Raw genomic sequence first — 27074 nt, forward strand, 5'->3', positions numbered from 1 at the left:
AATTCATTTGGGGTGAAGCCTGGAGTTGGCATTTTCTAAAGTTCCCTGGCTGATTGTAATGTCCGACCAGGGTTGAGGTCCTGTGTATGTTTTTCTACTGTGATGCTGTTCTGCCGTTGATGTTTTCATACTGTGGTCTAGCGTGGGAGATGAGAAATCCAATTTCAGTCTTATATGCCTGTCTTTGTAACTTACTTGTTGTTCCGATATGGAAATCTTAATATTTTCTATTCATGTCCAAAATTTGGGAATTTTACCTTGCTTCCGTGTGAGTTTTTCTTATAAATCCTGACTAGTACTTGAAAAGTCTTTTAATTGGGCTTTCTTCAACTTCAGGAAGTTTTTCTCTACTATTTAGTTAACTAATGTCTTAACATAATCTTCCCTTTTTCCATCTTCTGGAATTCCTGTTTTCTGACTGTCTTCTTAACGTCACTTATCTCCACCCTTATGCTTTCTATTCCTGTGTATTTCCTTCACTTTTTCTTCTATGCTACTAATTCAGTAATCAATAGTTAAACAGCTTCTCTTTCTATTGGCACGCTGAACTTTTAAACTTGAATATGATGTTGTTTAAGTTACATAAAGTTGCTTTGAATTGTACTCAAATTCTATTAAATGCTTTGTATCATCTATATGTTCAAATGTCCAGCAGGTGTGCTACATCAGGAGCCTGGTTTGAGGGTCTACCACTTCTTTCTCTCTCTTTTTCCTGGGCCCCCATAGGTGAGTTGTAATCTTCTGGGTTCTGCTCATTGCAGCTAAAATCCAGCTTCTGGGAGACATCAAATGGCAGCAGTCCCACAGGAGTTGACCTCTGTCCAAGAGGGCTGGCCGTGCTGCAGTCACCAGGTTGTCCTTCGTTATGGCAGGATGTCTTTCTGCCCAGTGTCCACAGGCCTCCAATCTTTAGGGATAGAAAATTCAGCCTCCCTTTCCAACTACTCCTCCATTCATGAAAAGCCAAAGAAAACAAGCACACTCAGGTGGGCTATCTTGGCCTCTTCATCCTCACTCTCACACATACCCCCTCACTAAATAGGATCTCTTTAAGGCAAGTAGAGGACTGATAGCCTTCAGATATTCATCATGGTTCTCTAACTCTGATTTCTACCTTTCCTCCCAACGTGGAGGTCCATCTGTCAGGCCTCTAAGAGCCTGAGGCTCACACTCTTCAGTCCCCACCTGCTTGCTTGTTGCAGCAGCAGCTTAGCATGGAAAGGGCAAATGGGTTGGAGTTCGAATTAGAGGAACCAAGATCCCTGAAGGCAGTATCTTACCAAGAAGGCCTGCTCTCCATATTCTAAACATTTAAGAAATTGGTAGTTGTTTGGCCTCATTCTAGAATATTCTTCACCATGGTTCTCAGATAAGAAGCTGTTGACTGACAGAGGACCTGTTTACCAATTTCTTCTAATAGTCACAGCAAGTAGAAGACTTTCTAAGCAACAATTTGCCATAGCTTGCAGAATATAACTTCATTTGTATTTATCTCCTTCCAGATAATCAGATACAATTGGTCTGTTGTATGGCCTGTGCATTGATATTGTTTCAAAACCTCCCCATGTGGTTGTGATATATAGCCAAGGTTGAGAACAACAGATATCAGTGAAAAAAGGCCCGTATTATTAGATCTTTTATAACTACTGTATATAGCAGTTTATCAAAGTGTAGTTTGAGAACCATGTAAATCAGAACACCTGGGGTGTTATTTAAAATGTAAATCCCGGGGCCTCATATATATCTAATTAATTCTTGGGTAGAGACCTTAAAATTGTCATTTTTACCAAACTATTAAGAAGAATCTTACACATACCAAATTTTTTGAGAACCACAAGAAAAGATATAGTTGAATTCCCTGTGAGGACACAGACCAAGAACACAGGATGTATTTTTTAGTTACTAGTAAAAAGTTCCTGCTTTCGTTTAAATTTTCCTCAAGGCCATGTGGTCCAGATGACCCTCTAATACTTTACTGCCATGGTATAGAGAATGGAGGTATTGCCACTGACTGGTGAACCTGGAAGCGCAGGTTTAGGTGAGTTGATCTACAGTGCAGTTGAAACTGAGCCCCACTTTCTCCTGTTCCTCACTTATAATTTGTATTTTGAGAAGGAAGGGAGAGAATGGAAGAATCAAGGGAAGAGAAGAAAAAGAAGGCTGGTGTGCTCCAGAGTGATGCTCTGCATAGTCTTGCTGTCTACTGCTTCATTCATGCATTAGACAGCGTAAGTGATGTTACTCACAGGTAACAAATTAACCTCAAAATCTCAGAAGCCTCACAAAATCAGTCGGCATTTCTGGCTCATGGCATATATCCAACATGGGTAGGAGGATGTTTATTCTTTACATATTAGTCAGGAACCAAGAAATGACAGGAGCTCTGCCATCTTTCTGTACCACCATCTCAACACAACATTTCAGCATTTGCCAGAGAAGGGAAAAATAGCGTGGGCAATTTACATCTGATCTTAACTACCTCTACCCTGAAGTTATGTATGTTACTTCCTCTCAAAGTCCACTGGCCAAAATTAACCACATAGCCCCAATCTAATTGCTGGATGGCCCCAATCTAATTGTGGAAAGCTGGATGTTTTCCCATGTGTGCAGGAAGGAAAGAATTGGATATGATGAGCTCTAGTCACTGCCACACAAATATTCATTATGCACCTATACTATGTGCTAAATAATGGGCAAGAAAATAGGAATGTAACTGTCAGATAAAATAATCATCTTCCTAATTTCATGGAGTTCATGAGACAATGAGAAGAAAATATAAATATTCCTCTTATATAATAACAAAAGTCAGAGTTATAAGACTCATGTAAAATACAAATCTTATCCAGCATCAAGCTTTACAAATGATTAGCAAAGGTTATAAGAAAGGAACACCAAGAAAATATACCACAGCAATATCTAGCAGACCTAAACTCATCAGATGCAGCCACTTGTTTTCTGCACTATGATGTGTTTTGGTTCTGGAGTGAAGGGTGCTCACTCTGCATGGCTTGAATTAGCAAGGGGAAGCCTCTTAGCACTATGGTCTCACAGTTTATACATCTTGTTATCTCACAGTCCAGTTCTAGCCATAGGATTAACTTGCATTCATCAGCACATCCGCAGTTCATAAATACATAAATTACAGATATATTTGCAACAAACAAGCCAGGCAGATCAGGTACATTTTGTTAAAAGTATTCTTAGATCAGTAATTAGGAGCTAGTAAATTTCATCAGTCCATATTTGCCAGAAAGTATGGTTGGAGTTAATAGAAAAACTGCCTCTGGCATCTGCAAGGTGGAAAGAATGTGTTACAGACCCACTGTTAACATTTTCCTTTTCAGCACCTGATCAAACAATTAACAAAATAAAAGTAAACACAACACAGTGGTGAATGACCCAAAAGAAAGTGCACGCTGCTATAAAGCGGGGGACTGACTTGTCGGGGAAGTCAGAGAAGGTCTGTATGAAAAATTATGGTGTTTGAACTGAGAATTAAAGGAAGAGTAAGGGTTAACTAGGTGACAGGGAGACAGAGAAATCTCTAGGCAGAGGAAATAGCATGTGGGTTTGGAAGGAGCAGGCCTGTTTAAGTAACGGAAAGCAGTCAGCGAGACTGGACTATGAGAAACAAGACAGAAAATGGGGGAAAAATTATTTCAGAGAGATCTGAAGGGGCCAAACCATAGGCAGAGCAAGACAGATTAGGGATCTTTATCTCAAAAGCAAATAGAAACATTGCAGTTTTAATGGGGGGTGCCCAGAAATGACATGAGCATGGGAGGTGAGGAGAGAGTGGAAATAAGGAGAAGGGTTAGATAACTACTGTAGATGTCTTAGCAGAGAGATGATGGCATGAATTAGGATTGTCATGTAAGTAGAGGAAAGTGGTTTGACTTAAGAGATGGTTAGGAAGAAAAAGTGACCAGAATTGGTGAGGAATTGGATATGAGGAGTGGGAATGGAGAGGTGTCTGATTTCTCCGTGGATAGCTCCATGACTTGTGTAATTGGGTGATATCATTCCCTACAATAGGAAAAACTAGAAGCAGAACAGGTCTGAGCCACTGTGGGAGAGCACTGAGAACCAAAGGAGCAGATTCTTGGCCTCAGCACTCGAGCATGCTCTAGTTGTGGGTTGGAGTTGGCCCAAAGGCTGCAATGGGAAGCAGATTATGAACCGCATTTTAAACAATGAGCATGCGAAAGGGAATTGAAGGGCAAATTTAAGAACAGCATCCAACGGCCCAAAGGTGAGTGAGAAACATTAAATCAAAGGGTAACTGAAGCATCATTGTTGCATCTTTCGTAGCATTTCTCTTCAAGCGTTTGAGGACTACTGGAAAGAGGAAATGGGAGTAGGAGGATGGAGGCAGAGACGAAGGGAAAGGGAGAGGGAGAGGATAGAATTTTTGCTAAAATTTACATGTAATGAGATAGTCAACAAAGGGGGCAGTCAGATGCACTTGTTTAGTTAAATGGTTCCTTTAAAAATCAATCACAAAGAAAGAAGTAGCTAGGAGCATAAGAAAGAGTAGAAAGGTTTTCCCAAGCACACGTCAAAGGCCTGCCATACCTCAGTTCTAACTCCTTAGCTGGTATTTAATAGCTGTGTGATTGTGGGCAAGTTGCTTGTTCAATATGTGCCTCCATCCATTCATCTTTAAAACAGAATTAATAATAGTCGCCCTACCCACATTAAACAAAATAGTGTATGAAGGTACTTTGAGCATTTTAAAGCAGTTTTACATTTATATACACTGTATTATATATGTAATATAATTATAATATTATATTATTACTATTAAATATTATTATTAAATGTCAGAAAAAACAGCCGAGGCCCTGAAAAAGCTGAAGGAGTGAATAGACGGGCCTCCAGTGTAAACAGAGACGGGTGAATTCACAGGGGGAAATCTACATAAGGACAAGTAAGGTGAAGTTGAGACCAACTGTTTACATTTGGGGAAGTTTTACTGGAAATGCATATGCTGGAAAACTCAACTTTCAAACAAATAACAATAATTATGGAATTATCTTGCCAAGAATAAAATATTAGAGGAAAGGACTTCCAAGTGTTCTTTCTTTTTCAGTTGTAGTTTTTTTAAAAGGTGTAAGATCTAGGACAGCACTCTGTTTCCTGTAAATTGTGCAGAGCGAGTGTGTGGTGACCCTTTTTCCCCCTCGGAGTTTAATCTACTGGACATCCCCATGGAGTCTGCAGTGATAAAGACATCCACAGCTGATCCTGGGAGTCATTGAAGACGTGAAAGAAAACGGTGAGCGTGTCACGAATGCGTGGTGTAGGTCTTCAAGAAAGGGTGGGGGAAGGGGACTTATGCGTGTTCATTTCCTCATTTCTAAGATGCATTATTTTTCAGTTTTTAGTATTTCTGAAATTGGGATGCAGCTTATGACTATGTGTACATTTAATGCAATGTTTCTTACACACATATACAACCACCAATAAAACCTGTTGTTAAATTATTGGTACATCTGGCAATTAAGACGTATTTTATCATGGAAATACAATATATTAACTTAGAGTGATTACAATTTTTAATGATCTTACCAGTAAAAAACAAAACATCAAATAATTCTTTTGCAAAGATTCTAGCATTTGGGAGGAAATTATCCATTCTTCCTTTATTTATTCAAGAAACTTTATTTAACGCCTACTATGTGCCAGCCCTATCAAAGAAAAACAAGTCCATAGACTCTCGGAGGAGGAGGTGAGGAAGTCATTTTAAGCAGACAGGTCATTACTCCCAGACGGCCCTGGATCAGCTCTCCCACGTCCCAAGGAACTCGCCCAGAAGGCACCTCTCTGCCTTCTCTCTCATTTTCTCCTCCAGTCCTTTAATTCTCCAGACATGGTTCACTTTAAAACCAGCTACCAAAGGTCACAAAATCTCTTGGAGGATACTCTTGACTTACTCTTGCCTAGGGGCAGAGGTCAGTGATTCTGACCCTCCAGTCAGGAATCATGACCTATTAGAGGGTGGCCTTCCATAGGAATAACAATATGCTTTCCAAAGGATCCCCAACCAACTCCTGTAGTCATCAATTCACTGCAATGAAGTGCAAGATTAAGTGTTCAGGAATAGAATCCCCGGGGACCAGCCCTGTAGCCTGGTGGTTAAGTTCAGCAAACTCTGCTTCAGCAGCCCAGGTTTGTGGGTTTGGATCCCAGATGCAGACCTACACCACTCATTAGCCATGCTGTGGTGGTGACCCACATAGAAAATAGAGGAACACTGGCACAGATGTTAGCTCAGGGAAAATCTTCAGCAAAAAAAAATTTAAAAAAAGAATAGAATCCCCAACAGTTACCTCAGATATAAAGAATAAAGTTTGGTTTCCTCATTACGTCTTTTAGGACTCTAAGAAATTAGTATGAAACAACATTCTCAACTCTTCTTCCACTTACTTACTATATAAGTCCATCTAGTCTAGTCAAACTGGTTTAATATCTGGTTGTTATCCTAATACTGCCTAAGGCCATTAATCATTGTATTCTTCTATTTCAAAAAAATGAGAAATAAAGCAAATATAGTTCAGTGCACAAACTACTCATTTACTTTTTACCTAATGCGTGTAAATGCATGTCTTCACCACCCATACTAAGGTACAGAATAGTTTCAACACCCCATAAGACTACCTAATCTGCCTTTCCAGTTATCACCAACCTCAGAGATAATTATATCTGTTGTATATTACCATATATTAGTTTTCTATAATATAATTTGACATGATTATCTAATAAGAATGAGACAATGAAAGAGAAGGGTCACATGGAAAGGAAAGCATATAGGAGTTCTTTCTGACCAGGTCCCACTTTCACTAGCCACTCCACTAAATACTAAATACTGTGAACTGAGCCTGGGTTACCGTTTAGCTATTGTGATGACCCAAATTAATAAATATTGAATCCACAGTTTCACTGTTATCTTCATTCCTTTAATTATTTTCCCAGTAGCATCTGTGAAATAAGCTGGCCAACATGTGATCCAGGAAAGAGAAGAAATTTCACACTGACTTAAAGAAAAAGTATCTTATAAAATGCTTCCTTTTATTTAACATGAAAATATGAAGATAGAAAAGTATGTTTAAAGAGATCATTTGAATTTTCTGTTTTAATAGTAATATACTGTGTGCTTTTAAATGATGATACAAACAAGCCTCTAGAATGCTGCTCTGATTTGTGTAACTCCTATAGAGAAGCTTCAGAATGGCATTCCAGCATACTCCCCACAAAATAGCCTTGCACTGAGCCATTGGTCAGGAGACTGAGTCTAATTGTTCAACAAGCAATAAATTTACCTAACCATACTATCACTGAGCTCATGATAATTGATTTTTATTTAAGGGTATCAGAAGATAATGCATTAAAATCAGATATATTATGTCTATGGCACCCTCTGACTGACCGGTATAGTAATCCATGAAAAAAAGAAAAGAAATGAGGTCAATTTGACAAAACAGTATTACCAAATTTCTACCAAACTTACCTCATGTCTCTTGACAATTAATACATTCATTAGGTGACACCTATATGCAGGGAACCACACTAAACTAGAAATAGGAAACAACTCCAATATAAAGTTAATTATAATCCTCGGCAAGGAAGACAAAAATATGGAGATGGCTACTACCTAGAGTCATGTCAGGATGAAGACGTATTTCTCTATCAAGAGAGACTGTAAGTGGACAGAATGGAAGTTTGGGGCAAATGTGCTGGATGCCCTCACCTAGTAAAATATGATGTAAGATCCCAAGTTAGGAGAGTGAGAGGCAGAAGAGTCATTTTGGCAAAGGTACCAGGGACCATCAAGTATCTCTCAAAACCAAATATCTAGGACTGAAATGTGTCCAAACTTACAAAGCTCCTTCTACTTCTACCACAAACTTTATTCTTGCTAAAGCTCAGAGAGAAAAAAATAGAAGTAACAGCCAAACAAATACCGTCAGAGCCCTGTGTGGAAAAACAAGGAGTCTGATCCCAAGGGGCACCAGACGTAGCACGCAACAACATTCCAAATGTTACAAGTCCTCTTTCTCCCTTGACTGGGAAAGACTTTCTGATTCTTTTCAGAAGAGGACTTCTCACACAAGTCTTCTTTTCCCTTTTGTTGATAGGAAGAAACTTAGAAGTCATCCAATCTCAGTAAATATCAAATCAATCCCTATTAATAGAAAAGCCCAACTCAGCATTGCATTTTCACTGGCCTGAAAAATGACGCTTAGAACAATCTGGCTGGAATTAGAGTTCAGCTTCTTTGTTTGTCTCTAGGTTGAGCAACTGTTAGTCTTGTGATGTCAAGAAAAATTATAATTAAAGCACTGAAGAGGTTAATCCACACCTACTCCTGATGTTTTGAATGCACATTTTAAATGTATTTTGTAAGCATTTGTCAAAGAAATCTGCATACACATCTAGCTCCCTACACATCTCATTTCATCTATTGCATGATGGAACACTTTATATTTGCTCAGGCATTTTTGCTGTACAGATGGTTCTTCATTCATAATGGAAAGGGAAAAAAAGATTCGCTGGTTTTCTTTTCAACCTATCTTTTCATCTATTTTGTGGATGTATAACATTCCCAAGTGATTCAAAGAAGTGGCATTTTTTTGCTCTTTTTCCCCTCTCAGCTGCTAACTTTATTTTTAATGTTTGAGGCAAAGTTATCTCAGTCTTACCCAGTGGAATGGAACTCTCTGGCCTTGACTATTTGAGTCAGTCCAAAATTGCTTCTTGAGAAAATGTTTGCATTTGCCCATAGCCCCGGAGCCTAACTTTATTTGGAAAAGTGGTGATCTTCCTTTCATGTGAAAACTGATACCTCATTATTTCACAAGGCTGTCCATTTGAATTCTAAGCCACTCTTATTGTTAGAAGTTTGCTTTTATGAACCACAAACCCAGGAAACATATCATGGGTCCAAATCTGACATCTGAACCTGAACAGATTCAGTCTAATGCCCTTTCCATATACAAATATAATCCTTTAAGGTATCTAAGTGATATGCTTGCTTTTTGTTGTTGTTGCTTTGTTTTGTTTTGATAATGAAAATGTCCAGGGAAAATAGTATTTTCTGTCTAGGGATAGAAGTGCCAATTCTCTTCTGGTTTTTCATTGAATTGTCTGTATTGACTCAAATTTCCTGTTTGAGAAGTGAGAACATCTACTTCTTCCCAACTCTAGACTTCACAAACAAATACAAGACAAGATGATTATATTTTAAACATCAATTTAGTTCGTCAATTCTATAGCAATAAAAATAGTTCACATATTAGGAAATTGGAAGTCTCTGATCAGTCAGGAAAAAAAGATATGTGATTTTATAGGATTCTTGAGAATTCATTTTGTAAGAATGAAGGAACAAGGCACTTTTACTTAAATGTCTAACTTAAATTTCCCCTTCTCTGTGAAGCTTTCCCCTCCCCCAGCTTCCTTCAACCTTCAGTCATTATCTGTTTCCCTGTAATGCTTTGTTTGTGCGATGGCCACAGCCTGAACTTGTGCTTTGGTTCAATGTGTACAAATCTGTCTCCCAGCTAGATGGAGGGCTGCTGGAGGACGAGAACACTAACCATATGTTGTATCCTTGGAGCCAGGAACAACGTGATGGACCCATAGATATTAATTGACTTGAATTAGAAGTTGAATTAACTCCATTTCCCAAAGACAAGCTGAATAGACTCTATTGATTTGTTCCAAGGTCACAGATGTTGATGGTTTAGAATGAAGCTGATTCAGCTTTCCTGGTCTCCATATCTAGACAGGCTGATTCAATACACACCATTCATGCACTTCATGAAACTATATTCCTAAGAAAATCCATTAAGCTATTATATTCCCAGTATGTATAATATTTGTATTTTACAACTTAAAAATGGAGCACATCGGGGCCGGCCCCATGGCACAGCAGTTAAGTTTGCATGTTCTGCTTCTTGGCAGCCTGGGGTTCGCAGGTTCAGATCCCGGGTGCAGACATGGCACCGCTTGGCAAAAGCCATGCTGTGGTAGGCTTCCCACATATAAAGCAGACGAAGATGGGCACAGATGTTAGCTCAGGGCCAGTCTTCCTCAGCAAAAAGAGGAGGACTGGCAGTAGTTAGCTCAAGGCTGATCTTCCTCTGAAAAAGAAAAAAAAAGAGGTCAAGAAGGATAGGTGGTTTGCTTAAGAAGTATACAGCAAAGACAAATATACAAATAGGTCTTCACTTAAAGTTATATAAGATTTTGTCACAAGAGATGAGTTTTTTTCTTTGTACTGGTCAAAAACTGTAACTCCTGGGTACCAAATTGCCTGCTCTAAGAAACTGAGAATGGAACTCTGAGAAATATTCTACTATGTTGTCATGAACACAATAATAATAATAACAATAACAATATGATGATTATGATGATGATAATGATGGTAGTAACGATGATGATGATTTAGTTTTCCTTACTAGCAGTTGCATCCCTTTGCTTTCAAGTATGGGAAAATCCTAAAAAATAAAGTGTAGGAGCAGTTGAGAACATGAAGTTGATTCCAATCTGCTCATTAGTTAAGGAGATAGAGGAAATCATTAAATTCTAACCTTTAATTTTACTGATTAGGAAACTGAAGCTCAGAAGAGATGAAAGGCCACTTAATTGGACACAGAGTTTCAAAGCATCCTGCTTCCATACACTTTAGGATTCGGTACAAGTTTCTCCAGGATTATGTACAAGTTTCTCATGTGTTCAATGTCTTTTAAAATAACTGGCCCTATGGGGCTCAGTCCCTAAATCAACAGGGATAGTGAGAGAGAATAAGACAGAAGTGGTTTGACACCACTGAAATCCATGCCTCGGTTGATTGTTTCCTTGGCTCTGCTTGGCAGCTATATGGACCTTGTGAGGTAAGCACACTCATTTCTCTTCAGAAGGGCAGAGAATGTAGGCGTCTGCAAATCAACTCCCTGGAGGGATGAAAAGGCATAGTTGAAACACCCAAGGGCTACAGATCTCATGTGCCTCATATCTTCTTGCTTATATGTTTCTTTAGATGAATTCAGAATTTTGTTGGGTATCATTAAAATCCAGAAAATCTTTGATCACCCAGTGGTACCAGTGTCTTTCAACAATGTCTTAAGCTTAGATTTTGTGAGATTGGTATCAGTAATCTGACACAAAAATATCTATTTTTGCCCTTTGGATATATTTTTTGTTCCTTTTGTTTATTATTAAACTACTCTAGGATAACAGAATTAGCTTGCTTTATTTTTATAAGCTTATAGTGATCTCTTTGCCCAACTAGGAAAATCCAAGAAAATATCCAGGTAATTAAAAGGTATGACTCATGATCTAAAAATTGTATGAATGGCTAGGTATTTCTAGGATTCTGCTGAAAATGACTCATAAGGAAAATGTGTGGCCATTCATGTACACATCTGAAAGCAATTTTGATAAAATCTGTTCCCTTATCCAAGAGACAATGTGCTCTGGGAACCCTGGGCTGCCGAGAAGCGGAACGTGCGAACTTAACCTCTGCATCACCGGGCCAGTCCCAGTTCTTGACCTCTTTTATGACTTAAAACTTAAGATAATGGTTATTACATATATATGGTAATAACGATAATAATGATGAAAATTTTTAATAATTGGTAATGGGCATTTCATATATTTTCACTCAATTTAAATTTCTCCATGTATAATCTTTTACATTCTCTCTCAATTGTAACGCTTTACATAAAGGAGGGAATTCTAGGCCTGTTTCCAGGCTTCACTGCTATACACCAGATGCCAAAAACACACACACTAGAGTTCTCTGGAACTCTCTGAAGAGGCCATACGGAGTATTAGTGATTCTTTTCCCTGTGTTCTTTGTAGGAGGTAGTCCATCTATTATTGTTGTATTTGAGTTTTAGCTCAAGTTTGTATAGATTTTTAAAATATTTTAGATACAAATACGAGAAGTCATATTATAAGGAAGGGTTACACAACTCCCTTCCGTTATTCCAGCTATTGAATCGAATGCTGCCAGCTAATGTAACACATAACATAAACACGATTTCCTTAGTCATTTACAGCAACATTTTCACAGTGACGTGAAAGTTATCTTTCTAAAATGCAAATCTGATCATGATGCTGCCTTCTCTAAAACACTTCAGCTGCATCTTACACCTCATTGTTGAAGTTAAAACTCCTTAGCATGAAATATAAGAACCTCTGTTATTTGCCCCTGCTTATTGCCACATCCTGCGTTTCTTCTCTGTCTTATAGCTGAGGCTGCAGCTTACTAAACTACTTGCAGTTTTCAAAACATGCCGTACTCTCAACATCCATTCTCACCTCTATTCATGTTGCTTGGGATGCCTGGAGATTCCACTTCCACCTCTTCACTGACCTAAATGAATCAGAGGTCACACATCTGGAAATGTCAACCATCCAGAATATTGACTAGACTCTGGGATGAAATTTAAATAGGTCCCCAAATAAGCTAAAATCTATGTTACAAAGACCAAAGAGACACTAACTTAGAGCCTGCTAATTCTAACTTCAGACAAGAACTATTATCTGGTTCTATGTTTATAACAGATTAGAAATAGCAACCTCAAAAAAGAAGTGAGGGGCCGGCTCCGTGGCCGAGTGGTTAAGTTCGCACGCTCCGCTGCGGCGGCCCAGGGTTTGATCCTGGGCGTGGACATGGCACAGCTCGTCAGGCCACATTGAGGCGGCATCCCACATCCCACAACTAGAAGGACCTGCAACTAAGATATACAACTGTGTACAGGGGGGTTTGGGGAGATAAAGCAGAAAAAAGAAAAAAAAGAAGTGAGCTAATAGAGAAGCCCTGGTTATCAGCAAGAGCCGAAATATGAAAAGCTGGACAACAGCAAAGGAAGAGACAGGAAAAAAATCTAAAAACTTTTACAAAAGTTCACAATATAGAGCAATCTACATCATTCAGAAATAGTTGAATTATCTTTAGAGTATACTTAGTATACATTGGTAGGAAATTTTATAAGACATTTTATAAAGACTATGATAAAATGTTTAAAAACCATGAAAGGGATGGTATATAAAGAATAGGACTTTAAACAGATTAAACCTATGTGGAATAATTGCATAATTCTAGGTAAGCATGGTATTACTTTATTTGGAAGTCTTGACATAGAAGAATAAAGCTGTTCTCTACATTAGGGAAGATTCTAAATCAACAATGACCATATGGTTCTTTCTTAATTGTAGTGAATTTTGACAATACCTTTTCAAAGGAAAAATGAATATTTGTATGTCATTAGGTTTTTATCCTCAGCTATACCAATTCACGATATTTCTATTTAAAGAGAGTCATAGGTGCAGGTCTCCATATATGATAGCAGTTTCAGTTTGTTTAAGGTATATTCTAAAATATTACCATAGATATTTTATGCTGTAAATACTTGTAAGGCTGGTGAAAGCAAGAAAACCAGGAGACAGGGTCTTCTCAGGTGTTCTGGTAGATATCAGAGTCCACGTGGTTGTAAGAATGCATGAAAATTAACTTGATTGAAGGAAATAGTAGCCCAGAAGAACATTCCATGCCTCAGCATAGTTCCTATGCAAAATTTAAGAAAAGAGACATTTGCTTTCATTAGTGCACATTTCTGTAAAAAAAATCCACAGGGTGTTTCACATTGTGTCACAAGAAAAGGAGAAAATGTTCTCAATGACGAAGGGTCACTTTTTCTCTTAGCCTTAACTAGATATTCCTCATGGGACAAAGGATATCACTACTCATTTCCTTCTGAGCCATAACTAGAAAAGCCCTTTCATTTTACTGCCTATTATCAACTAGGGGTAAAAAGTGAGTTTCCTCTAAATATTTCTGATTCACATTCTCCTTTTTCATTTCTCCTTTATAACCTGCTTACACATCACATAGTCTGTGATTTAAGGTTCTTCTTGCAGTTCCTTTTTTAGCATCCCCCCTAAAAAGATACCATTTTGTCTGTCTTTTTATATACATAATAAAATATATGCATTGAAAAAGAGTGAAAACACATATTCTCTGTAGCAACTTGCTATCTCTCTTCCTAAAAGAATGAATCTTTTTAAAAAATTAATTGAGTATTAAAATGCAAACATATCTAGTACATGCCTGGGAAATTTATAATAAATTCAGAAAATAATCTTCTTACAATAAGTCCTCAGTCAATAGCCTAACGTCATCTGTGCCTTTACTAATAATCCCCACAGCTGTGTGATGCTGAGAGTTGGGAGTCTCACTGCATATAAGCAACGCTGAAGTAACTGCGCCTGAGGTAAGATGGTTCAAAACGGACCCTGAATCTGTACGGGGAGTCCACTTTTCAAAACTATCTTCACAATCTAAATGGCATCTGGGAGGAACAGTTTCCTTGGACAAATTGCAGCCTTTTCTAAGAACATTCTCTAAATGTGGTTCTGTTGGAGATAGAGGCCAAAGACTCAAGTTTGATTCCAGGGCCTATCACTTAACCTTACAAATTGTGTGACCATGAGCTATTTACTTAACTTTTCTGTGTTTCAGCGTCCTCATTGGTAAAGCACGTATGATAATAGTACCTACACCTCATAGGTAGGTACTATGGGCATGTTAAGGCACTTAGTAGAAATTCCTGGCATACAGTTAATGCTTGATAAACTAGGTTTTTTCTCTCATTAAGGCAAGTAGTTATGTAGAAAAGAAGGCATTGATAAAATTAAAAATCCCTTGTGGAATCCATTTTCATTACCTTTAGGTGATAACATTAGAGAGTACACAATAATATCATTCCTCTCCTCAGCCATATATGGTTTCATCAGCATCATTTCAGGAAGATGTCTGGATATTTTGCATTTTTTTAAGCCAAGTAAGGATTACAAAACAAAATATTTGAGTTCCAGAAATGTCGTCGCTAATGGAAGGCTATCAGATGCTTTGGGCCACTCTGAGAAGAGCTGCTTTCTAGCTATTACTCTCCTGAGACCAACGCCACACCAAGAATACAGACAGAACCACGATGTAAACACAGAAGTCAGTTATCAGTTCTGTGTAGTTTCCTTTCAGCAAAAATTAGTACTTTTGGCTTGTTCTTCCTTGTGAAAAGCAGCACCAAAGAAAGGATGGAAGAGTTTCAAAGATTTGATTAGTTTTGTGGAGTAAAGAGATAACTGAAGTGAATAAAATGATTAGTATGGGACAAAAAGGAACACGTTAACTCAGTTTGGATTCTAAATCAGATTTTTGAGGTCACCTGACTTAACTCAATGAAAACCCTCTTCATTCAAAATCCTTTACACCAAATAATACGAGAAATGTGAATAATCATAAAACAAAGCAAGACAAAAACTGGGATGTTGGGAGGACATATTCAAAAGTATTGGCAAACGGAAGTTGTGCTCCCCCGAGAAATAAAATGTTAATAAATATGAACAACAGAGTGTGGACTGGGGAAATAAACACCACACCTCTTTAAATTGGCCAGGGCAGAATAAAACAACAGTGCATGACTCTGCTCTGCTCATAGCCGTCTTCTCTCTCTTGACCAATGAAAGTCTTGAGTTTTTATTTCAATGATTTAAGATTTGAATTTCCTCTTTACATTTTCTAAAGAATAAAACAGTAAATATCACTATTTTGGAATGCTGTGGTTTAGTTTATCAAAAGAGAGGACAGGGCAAGGGGATGGGAACTAATATGGATAATTTTAACTCTATGTGCTGCACACAGAGATAACCTTTTTGATTCGTCACTTTGCTAAGTATTTTACATGAATTATCTTGTTAATCCTTATAATAATCCAATAAAGTCTTTTTTTTTTTTGCTATTTTATAAATAAGGAAATATTCTCAGAGGTTACGTAATTTGTCAAAATAAACTCAGTAGGTTGTAGGAGGCAGAGGCCAACCCAGATCAACGCGCCTGTGAACCTTTGCTCACTGCAGTTCACCATATTGCACAGTCAGCCAGAGAGACTCTGGATAAACTCTTCCAGAGTCTGATTCCTGGAAAGACCTAATGGCTAGCTCTCTAAAGAAGGCTGCCCTCCTTCTGGGGGGGAGGCATTGACCATTCTAGGCAACAATGGTAGGCAGTAAGCCTCTGCTCAAGGCTTACTTCCTCCTTTTATGAGGACTGAATTATTCTCCTGGTTCAACCTAAGAAGCCTAAAACCAAATGCATTGCTTCATTGAGCAGAAGATCAGTAATGAGCATGTGAAAGGATTCTTGGCAGAGAGGATTAAAAAGTAAATAGCTTGTTTGGAAAGAGTATTTGAGCTTTAGAATGGAATGGAAATTATACTTTTATTAAGTGGAGGAATGTAAATTTTGGCACATAAACTTCTTGCTCAAGAAAGAATTTATCAATCCATGTTCTGAGTTGTAAATAATTAAGCCAGATTCTTCCCGGAACCCAGAGCCCTTTTTGTTAGTGAAAACCCAGAGGCCTTTTTGTTGGAAAGCACTCCGGACTTTGCTGTTCCATTCTTTTCATCAGCACTGACAATGGCTGAGAAGAGACTAAGATAACAATGGACAATGGGACTTAGCTAGGTTCTCACATTATTCATTTTACCATTTTGTTCCAGCTCAAGTTCCAACTCTGTTGTGTCTCATCCCCAATCTCCTCTTCTAGACTGGGTATGAACCTCACCATCTAGCTCTTCACCACAGAAACTTATATGGATTAGTAATTATCTTATGTACTTTACTTTTTATATCTCAACTACATTGTTAACTCCTCAAGGCCCAGGATCAGGGCATGCATGTTTTTTCAATCTTGGGATGGAATGACATAGTGTAAAAGTATTTTACATGCCATAAACCAAAACAAAGCGTTTGGTATCCTAAGCTTTCACAAGCCTAGCACGGTTCTGGGCATACAGAATCACAGCATCTTATCACAGCAATGAAAAGAGCTGAGCCATTTCATATTTGCTGGGCACTCTTCTAAGGGCTATGTTTGTATTACTTTATTCAGTTCTCACAAGCACCCTGTAAGGAAGGGAGGACAGTCTGCCCCAGTTTGGTCTCAGAACCTACTTCCTTAAGGCTGCTATTTTGCCACCTACTGAAAGGACCCAGAGCTGGGAAGAATTTCAAGTCTTTAATTTACAGTTAGAAGAGGTGAGGACCAGAGAGGTAACTGGCTTGCCTGTGGTTAAATTACTATTAAATGGTAGAACTGAGCTAAAACCCAGTTTTCTGGTCCTGAGCTCAGAATTCTTTCACTACAACATACCTGCCTGTATGGGAGGTAATCTATATATGTAATTTGTGTGCAATTTTAATGTTTTAGAGGAAAATTGTAGTAATCTCCAAGTTTCTCGGTCCCTTGCATACTTAGTTCATGGCACATGCGTTATCCTTCATAAAATATTAATACATAATAACTAATTATTTTAAAGGTAGCATCCTTACTACTTAATGTTGAAGGAAAGCATATTTCTCAACTACAAAGTGGAGAAGTTAGCTTAGAGTAGTGAGTGATTTGAGATTCTGCTTGATGAGGAATTTCAAGAAAGATTCTGCTTCATAAGGATTTTTCCTAGCAGAAAAAGAAAGGTTTCAGGGGATTTTTGATTTAATTTTTAATGTATTTTTACTAACCAAGCATTTCAAACACAAAGAGAAGTGTAGAATATATTTTTCATGTAAGCATACATATGCAGAAATAACTAGATTAAACATACGTCAATATTTTGCTGCATATGGTTGAAAATTCCATTTAGAAAAAATAATGTAAGAGGAATGCTCATGCCCCACTACTCATCTGTTTCTTCCTCTCTCTAAATGTGATCACTCTCCTGAAATTGCCATGTATTTCCCCTATGCATGTCTTCTATACTTTTGCGACATATGTGTGCATGTAATCATAGATAATATACAATAATTTTCTATATTTAAAAATGTATATGAAGGGCTAAATATTGTATGAGTCCTTTTCCGCCTTACTTTATTCACTCAACATTATGTTTTTGTTTCAGCTTTTAGTTAGAAAGTGTTGTCTTTAAGTATATAAATGATATCCTTGGTGTTAAGGCATATGACAAGTATGAGCATAAGATATGATTATGGAAGAAAAACATACTTAAATAGCAGATCCTGGTAAGGCAAAGGCATGTACCATAAATCACATATATTGTAATCTTTAATGTAGGTGGTATACTTCTTAAATAAAGGTGAGAAATTGACATCATAAAACTGGAGCACAGATAGAACAATATCAAGTATTACACTCAGAGAAACAAGCTGGAAAACCTCACAAGAGAATCTAGGATATGGGGGAACCACCAAAGAAGTGCAGTGAATTCCAGGTGCTCTCGGCCCTGAGTCCTGCTCAGCCCTTCCTTACCAGCCTGTGCCCCTTCAATACTCGTGCCCACCCTCATCTCCTGTGCTTACAAAGGCTCTTTATCCTCTCTCAGCCTAGTTCTGAGGTTAAGCCCTGACAGGAGATGCCAGGGGAACGTCCCCCTCTTCCTTTCCCTTGAAACCTTGCAGTCCAATAAAAATCTCCTAACAAGCCCTCCACCTGTCTCAGGAGCTCTGTTGCAAACGTCCTCCCTTTGACAAATTATCTTGCACTTCTTACTTGTTGCATTATTCATGCTTTTAGTCCCAGAAAACTCCTCAAGGCATTTTATTCTTTTTGGCACAAATTTCTCATTTTCCGTATCAGTTGTTGCGTGGCTAAAGCATAAGCAATTATAAGTAATTTTAAAATTACTTATTAAAATGGCTTCTCCAGTGATATTTCTCTAGGACTCTACAGTCATACCATATAAAATGTATGATACTGATTTTATAAATAGGTAAAAAGATTAATAAGAAAGTCTGAAAGTTAGAGGGACCAATAAGAGTGTTGGTCTCTAACTCACCCAAATACTAGATAAATGCCGGAAGTACCACCACAAGGGCCAACTACCTACAAAGTAATGTTTGGCTTGTGTATGTCACTCAATAGTTTACAAAGCACATTTGTTTACATTACCTTATTGATGTTCCCAACAGTGAGAGGTTAAAAAAAGAGTCATATTTAAAGCTTCAGACTACTCTTCCTTCTATTTGCCTCTGTCTCCACATATATTGCTCATCACAGAGCACCCAGACAAAAAGCTGGATTGAGGCTTGCCTTTTGAAATGCCAAATCAAGGGGAAACACGTGGCACACCTGAGAAAAATGAGCGTTATGAAAACAGTCTTCTCTAGAGGGGCCTGCTTACCCTCTGATAAGGTCCGCTTGGCTGCTGACGTTTTGATGAAATATTGAAATTAGGGATAATCAACCTAGATATTTGCAATAATATCTGGACAGTTTTATAATTCTGAACTGCGTTAGGAGAAAAAAAGATTAGGTGAGAATGTCCTAATCTACACTTGGGACTGACGATTCTGTTTGTGCTCCTGTAACCCCAGCCATATGTCCCTGATAGAAGGAGTGGAACATGGGGTGGCCCATAATAATTGTTCTGTCTCTTAGCCACATACACACACTGGCACCTGGAGAATGTTCTCTTGCTCCACAAAAAGCTTAGATGTGCCTGGGATTTGGACATGTCTTCTCTAGTCTATTTAACTCGTCTCTTGAATGCCATACACAGCAATGCTATGGTCTTAATTGTGTCCCCCCCAAATTCATAGGTTGAAGTCCCAACCCCTCATACCTCAGAAGGTAATTGCTTTTGGAGAGAAGTCTTTAAAGAGGTAATTAAGTTAAAATGAGGCCCTGAGTGTGGGGCCCCAAATCCAATATGACTGGTATCCTTATAAGAATAGGAAGTGATACCAAGAGTATTAGAGGGATGACCATGTGAAGAGGCAGCAAGAGGGTGGTCATCTGCAAGCCAATGAGAGAGTACTCAGGAAAAACGAACCCTGCTGGCACCTTGATCTTGGGATTCCAGCCTCCAGAACTGTGAAAAAATAAATTTCTGTTGTTTAAGCCACCCAGTCTGTGGTATTTTGTTATGGCAGCCCCAACTAACTAATATAATGGCAAAGAACATGACTCCTGGATACTTCAAGGGCACCCAATGGCCTACTCTGCAATCACAAGAAAGTATCACTTGGGGTCTTGAGCTCTCGACACCCTCATCCAAAGACCCTCAGTCTTTGTGATTTATCCGCCACTAAGACCATGTCTCCTCTTTTGTTTGGCTTTGCACATGGCTTGTTAGTCATCTTTGATACCAGACTTGAGAAGAAACAAGTTCTGCGTTGTCTGGTCTCAGGGCGTACCACCTAAAGGTAATCAGATGTTTTCCTCGAAAAGTAACCCTCTGTCATCAGATCTTCTATGTTTCATTGTGCAGAATATGTCTATCAGTTTTTTCACTGTGATTTTCACTGATAAAACAACCCTCCTTTATTATTTAAACTTTGATATACAACACATTCAAGAAGTTTCTTGAATTGGTTTTGGGGAGGTTTAGAAAATTCATCCTACCACATTCACAGTACTATACAGTTAAATTTGGCATAAAATTATATCCTTGCAACTGCTTATATCTGGTATTTGAAATTACTTTGCAGGTTCAAATTCCTCCTTATTAAGATGCTAGTAATAACAAGTAACCAAGGTAAGTTTCTGTTTTCATCCTACCTGAATTCCTCTTCATCTGGTTTCTGTTTTCCATGCTGTTCTTTTCTCTTTGGGAATTGATCCCTTCTCTGTGTCTGGATCCTCACTTCTCAATCTCAGCTTATACAGTTCCCCAAAACATATACAAGAACAACATTTAGCAATAGATGTCTATAGGAATTTTCATCTTGTAAAACCACTGCTACCTATATATTTATTGCCCTGGAAATGACACCTGCCTGTTTTTCAACTGAGCAACACTTCTCACTGAACTGGGCACTTGTGCCTTTCTCTCCATCATGTTGGGAGGAACGGAGGATCATTATAAACTCTTCATGGGAAGAGCCATTTCCAAATGGTATCTGAACTGAAAGCTGATCTCATGGTGGCAGGGGTGATATTTACAATATTTAATAGCAAGTAAGGTAATAGCACAGACCAATCAATAATGATACTTAATGTTATGTAGCAGTAATGAAGCATCTTCAAAATGATCATAAAAAAGGCCCAAAGGAACGTTAAAGTTCATCAGATATCTTCCTGTAGTCCTTGGCTTTGTTAGAAGCATAATTCCACACTTGAGAAGTGCAGGATCATGTCAGAACTATAGTAACCCTGTGCCCCATTGGACTGGTACCCTTTGTGATATTCCTGACACTGCTAGCATCAGTTCTCCATCACAGACTTATATAGCTTCATGAGGCTCTTCATGAAACTCTTGTCTTGTTCCTGCCTGTTAAGTAGATGAATCTTAATCTACTAAGACAAAGGTTGGTCAACTAGGACCCCACCCATTCATTCACTTATTCCACAAAAGTTAACTGAATTCCAAATATGGACCAGGTACTAAATTTATTTTAAAAATTTAATGAGTAAATGAAACATTATGAATAGGTTTATGAGTGAATGAATGACTAAAGCCATTTGTTCGCTAATTCTCTTTGTAGCACAAATATAAACTATTCTCAAAATAAAAGGCCTTAACACAGAATACAAAGTGGGCAGGAAACCTGCTCCCAATCCAGAGACAGGGAGAACAGAGAAGGGATATTTATATCCAAGATATCACTGATAAGACAGTGTTTCAGACACAGAAGCTGTCACTACTTGGAAGAGGAAGAAAAAAATGTTACTAATTCATAATGGTGGCAACTTGTAAGGCTACTTGGCTCTATCAGAAATATTTGTATATACTCTTCTATTTTCAAGTTAATCTTGATTAGAAATCCAGCAGTCTGTTGTAACTTACCACAACCCTGAAGAGGTATATGTCATTCCATTTTACATATAAAGAAACTGATTACTTTGTAGCTTGCTTATTTCTCAGGTCTTCAGTTGCAGATTATTGGTTTAGTTCATTGAATTTTGCTGTATTTGGGCCTGAGCCTGGGACCACAACTCATCAATCTAACACAAGAAGAGTCAAGTCATAAGCCTATGAAGCCTCATTTCCTTATCTGCAGAGTACAGGCTGAATTAATGGGACTGTGTTGTCCACAATTAGAGAAGCAGTTGTTTTGTTCACTCATTCTGGAACTTCCTTTAGAATATGAAAGTCTTGAAGACAGGAATTATGGTCATATTCACATTTGCCTGACACATGATAGGTGCTAAACAAGTGTTCTAAATGGCCGACTGGCTGAATCAGTGTGCTCTGGACAGACCTCATTGAGACCATTGGATTTAGTACTGGGCACATATTTGAAGAGGAGCATGGACAAACCTCAGTGAAAGTGAAAAATGCAGGGAAGAATCTGGAAACTCTTCATGTGAAATGAAGGAACTTGGGGTGTGTAGCCTAAGAAAGAAATGTGCTAAAATACAGGGAATAAAGGTTGTCTCAAATGTCTGAAAAAAACAGGTGTAATATGGTGTTGGTGGAATAGGTTCCTCCCACTGACTGCAAGATCCATGACAGCAGGGAATATGCCTTATTTATCATTTTCTCCTCAGCACTTTGCCACAGATTAGGCACTCAATAAGTATGTATTAAATGATGAAGAAATGAAGGAATGAATTCATTAATGAGCTTCAAAAGGTAGGTATGTGCTCAAGTACAGGCAGACCTTCATAAAAGGGGAAATGATAAAAACCGGAATGACCTGCCTTTCTGAGTGGTGAGTTTTCCAGTATTTAGGCTGTGGAAATAAAATCTGGATGATCATATGGAGGGTTTCTTTCAGTTGTAAGATTTTCTGATCTATGCACTGGACTTTCAATGAATTACTATATATTTTCTGAGTCAATTGGTTCTGAAAATAATACTGAATATGAATGTGACTGATATTCACCCACATTGCTTCACCAGTGAGTTTATCCAATCATCTTGCAAATCATGGTGTTGATCCAGGGGACACCAGACAAGAAGCTTAGAGACAGGAATCCAATCCATCATTGCTGCCAAAAGAAAGACACAATGACAATAACAAGACTTCAAAGTACATATTTTATTTGACCCTTTTTTCATAAAGCACTTCAAACAATGAAAATAAAGTTGAAATAAACAATGAAATAAACAATGAAACAATGAAATAAAATTGTTTATAAAAATAGACAAAAACATTAAAAATCTATTGCATTACAGATTTCTGTTTAAAAATTGCTACAGCATGTGGTCTGACTGGAATGGGCCATTTGATGTAATCCTATATATGATATAGTTTTAGGTAGTCCTTTCACAGACATGCTTTGATTATCTACAATTTTATTTGTTAAGAGTGTTTTACAGAGATATATTATATCAACCCCGTTGCTCCAGGGAATTTCCAATTACCTTATCCAATATCCAAAAAGTATTTATTTTTTACATCCCAATCATTAAAATATTTATATCTTTTTCTAAAGAGAGGACCAACTATCAAACTCACATCTTCACAGTTAATTATAACTGGGCCTCTCTCAAGGTCTTTTCCTGTATAAAGTACTTAGTCATGGAATTATTTCTACTTGAACACTGTTTAGTCAGGGTTGTAGTTTTTCTAAGACTTTTTTAAACACTGGAATGTTTTGGAAACACAATCTCCTTTATTAATGTAAGAGCCCTGCCCGTAAACTTGAGTTAATTCTGTTGAGTCAGGACTTACTGATAGATTCCTGAATTTACCCAGAGCTTTAAATGTTGTATTCCAAGTGCCCTTTGTCCCAAAGGAATCAAAGAGTGCATTAATACAGTTGTCACTGTAATATTTAATAAGGATCCTTGAGTAAGATTTTAGAAACTTTCCGTCTGAAGGTGTTTTTCGCTCCTAAATAATATAGAAGTTATCAATATACAAATAGGGCTGAGAAGGCAGGAAAGCTGGTCGATTGTGCTTACTCTGCATTCCCAGTACATAGAAAAATGGAATTTAGGAAGTAATTTAAGTTTTTTAAGAATTTAAGAAATTCTTAAGATGTGTTTTTTCTGCTATGTCAATAATTATTTGTTTGCATGCTTACCTCCTCCACTAGATAGAAAATGATGTAAGAATGCCAAGATTTTCTTTATTTATGTCTCACACCACTCACGGTACTTTAGACATGATAGACAATGAACATTGTTTCCTCAGAAGTGTTACTTCATATATTGTTCTAAGAATAATAGGTCTACTTCCATTATTTTGCCAATGAGAAAAAAGAAGAGGAGTAAAAAGAGGAAGAGGAGACGCGTGAGTGGAAGAGGAAGAGAAGGAAAACGTAGCAGATGAGACTGACATTGAGTGGGTTGTCATAATCAAAGCAATAAATTCCCATTTAAATTCTTTTGGATCATTGATGACACATACGGTGCCTGACTTGGCACAAATTAGTGTCCCTTAAATGATAATTGATGGGTTGGTTGATAACTGTATCCATGTTAAGTCACTGTCATATTGTAAGCAATCCTGAGAAGGATCTTCAAAGACCCATGGCAAAGATCACAAAGTTAGACAGGTAAAAGCTTTTCACACCTTCCCCATGTTTTAAACTTAATGTGCAGATGAATATGCCTAATACTGACCTTCACAAACCAAAATAAGCACTTTGACAAATAACCTTTCCATAAACTGGCCAGTAAAGTCACAAATTGGCCTGACCACTGTATTTTTTTTGACTGAATTAAGTTAATAATTCAGTGTTTTATAGTCAGAGAAACTGGTGATTGAGTAACAGACTTACAGATATCCCTGCAAAGACTATCCACAACAGAGCCCCATGAGTTTTATTGGGTCTAGTCCTCAGCCACAATTTTAATCAACAAGGTTTGCTCTCAGTATCTCTCTCTTATCAACTTTTGCACCTTGTATTCACTTTAAGTTTTGCCCTTTTCTCAAAACAGTCTGTCTCCAAGTCCGTGACACATTCTTGGTACTTTTCAGGGCTTTCTTCATCTATAAAAACCTCTCATGTCCCCTGGCTAACACAGGTTTAATTATTGTGGTTATTTGGGCTATGGTGCAAAATGCCTGATAATGATTTACGGAGTCTTATACTTCCCAGGTGCCACTTTCATTTTTAACAGTGTCTTTCAGTGTTTTGTACCTGGGGTGACCAACTGTCTCAGTGTGCTTGGGACTCTCCTGGTTTCAGCAACGAAAATCCCAAGTCTCAGGAAACCCCTCAGTCCTAGGCAAGCCTGGAAAGTTTGTTCACCTTAGTGGCACTGAAAGGAATCTGTACAAAATGACAAATGGGGAAGAGTTTTTAGCCTTCTCTCTCAAATTGCAGTTCCCAGTTGGAGATTTTTCTGCCTTTTCTCTCAAACTCCTTTTCTGGAGGATCTACTTGGCCTCTTCAGGAGTTCAGCATGTCCTGTCTTTCTTCCCCACCCACCACACTCTTCAAGACAAATTTCCCAGATTTGCTCAGTGTGTTTTCTGGGTGATCTAAGCCTTCCGTTATTTTAGTTTGCTCAATAAGAGATGTGTGCCTTCCCAGGCATCTCAGTTTCCACCAAACAAAATAAACAAATAAAGAGGTCCAGATTCATGTCATAGTCCCCACCCATGACTCAGTCTGTTCTTAGACTGTCTTCATAGTTCCCCACCTGTGGAAAGAACATTCTTTATCTGCAGCACTCAGACCCTATAGTGACAACAAAGAAAACTCAAAGGAAACAATCTGCAAGTATGTATTATCTATTTTTCATGAGTTCTAATAAGCTGACTCTGATGACATATCTTGCCTGAGGTATAAGGACAATGTCGTGAAAGAGTTCCCTCTGTCTAGGTCTGCCATCTCTCTACAATGTTGCTCATTTTGTGGCTCTGGGACTCTCATCATTTCTCAGGCATCTATGATTTGCCTGTGATAGAGAAACAAGGAAGCAAAACTTTAAAAAGCTCATTGCAGGACTGTTTAAAATGAATTTGAACAAAGTTGTTAATTTTAGTAAATAAAAAACAAAAATTGACTACATCATTTTTGTTATGGGCTAAATTGTACCCCTCCAAATTCATAGGTTGAAGTTCTAATCCCCACTCTCCAAAAATGTGATAGTATTTGGAGACAAGGTCTTTCAAGAGGTAATTAAATTAAAATGAGGGCACCAGGGTGGGCCTTAATCCAATATAACTGCTGTCCTTAAAAGAAGAGTAGATTGTGACACAGACACATGCACTGACATAGGGAGAAGATAGCCATCTACGAGCCAGGAGACAGGCCTAGAACGGATCCTTCCCTCACGACCCTCAGAAGACACCAACTCTGCCAAAACTTTGATCTTGGACTTCTAGCCTCCAGAGTTACGAGAAAATAAATTTTTGTTGTTTAATCACTCATCTGCGGCACTTTGTTATGGGAGCCCTAGCAAACTATTAAAATTTTCTAGTAGAGAAAAAGAGAATATACTAAGTGGTCAAAATAGAGCTCTCATTAAAGACAGATTTAGAGCCTTGCTCGAGGCAGGAACCCAGGGTGGGTGGATTAATTGCTTGCATTGGGTTTGCAGCTCTCACATCGAAACTTGGAGCCTTATCCATAAGCACACAGTAATCTTCTTAGCAATCAAAATGAAAATAAATACAAATGTTCTCTAAGAGTGTGAAAGGAGGACTTTAGACATTTTTTTCCAAACTATCAGTGAACCTCTTGACAACAGCTTTAGGAATGTAACGTCAAGTGCTCTCTCCTCGTCTTCTCACAAATAACCTTGATCACTAATCTCTTATCTTGCCACCACCCACGGCATTCCACTCCACCCTGAAAAACATGACAATATGGTATTCCTCTCCAGGCAGGGTAAATTGCAAATATAAGTGAACACATATTAAATAGGAACTATGTATTAAGAAAGAAAATACTTATGGGTTCTTAACAATGAACAGGGTGAATTGTATGATAGGTGAATTATATCTTAATAAAGCTGTTATATATGTCAAACAAACATACACACCACCTTTGTCAGTGTATCTCTTTCATTTTGCCCTATTTTTCACTGATGTCTTAGAATCATCTAATTCACTTTGTTCATATTGCTGTTCCAGTTTCCCCTTGAGCAGCATTGAGAGGTTATTACTGATTCCAAAGAGGAGATAAAAGTCTCCAATG

At 38.0% G+C, this 27074-nt stretch overlaps 1 long non-coding RNA gene across 1 annotated transcript; it reads right to left on the reverse strand.

Moving 5' to 3' along the window:
• Nucleotides 1–9236: 9236 nt before the first annotated feature.
• On the reverse strand, nucleotides 9237–22964 carry LOC103567014 (uncharacterized). The gene is made up of 5 exons (XR_548608.2): nucleotides 20589–22964; nucleotides 13397–13576; nucleotides 12328–12382; nucleotides 10844–10955; nucleotides 9237–10142 (listed from the first exon to the last, which is right to left on the reverse strand). It is a non-coding gene; the product is annotated as an uncharacterized lncRNA (long non-coding RNA).
• Nucleotides 22965–27074: the final 4110 nt, after the last annotated feature.

This window comes from Equus przewalskii, chromosome 4 (assembly GCF_037783145.1).
Source record: "Equus przewalskii isolate Varuska chromosome 4, EquPr2, whole genome shotgun sequence".
In the NCBI taxonomy this organism is placed as follows: domain Eukaryota; kingdom Metazoa; phylum Chordata; class Mammalia; order Perissodactyla; family Equidae; genus Equus; species Equus przewalskii.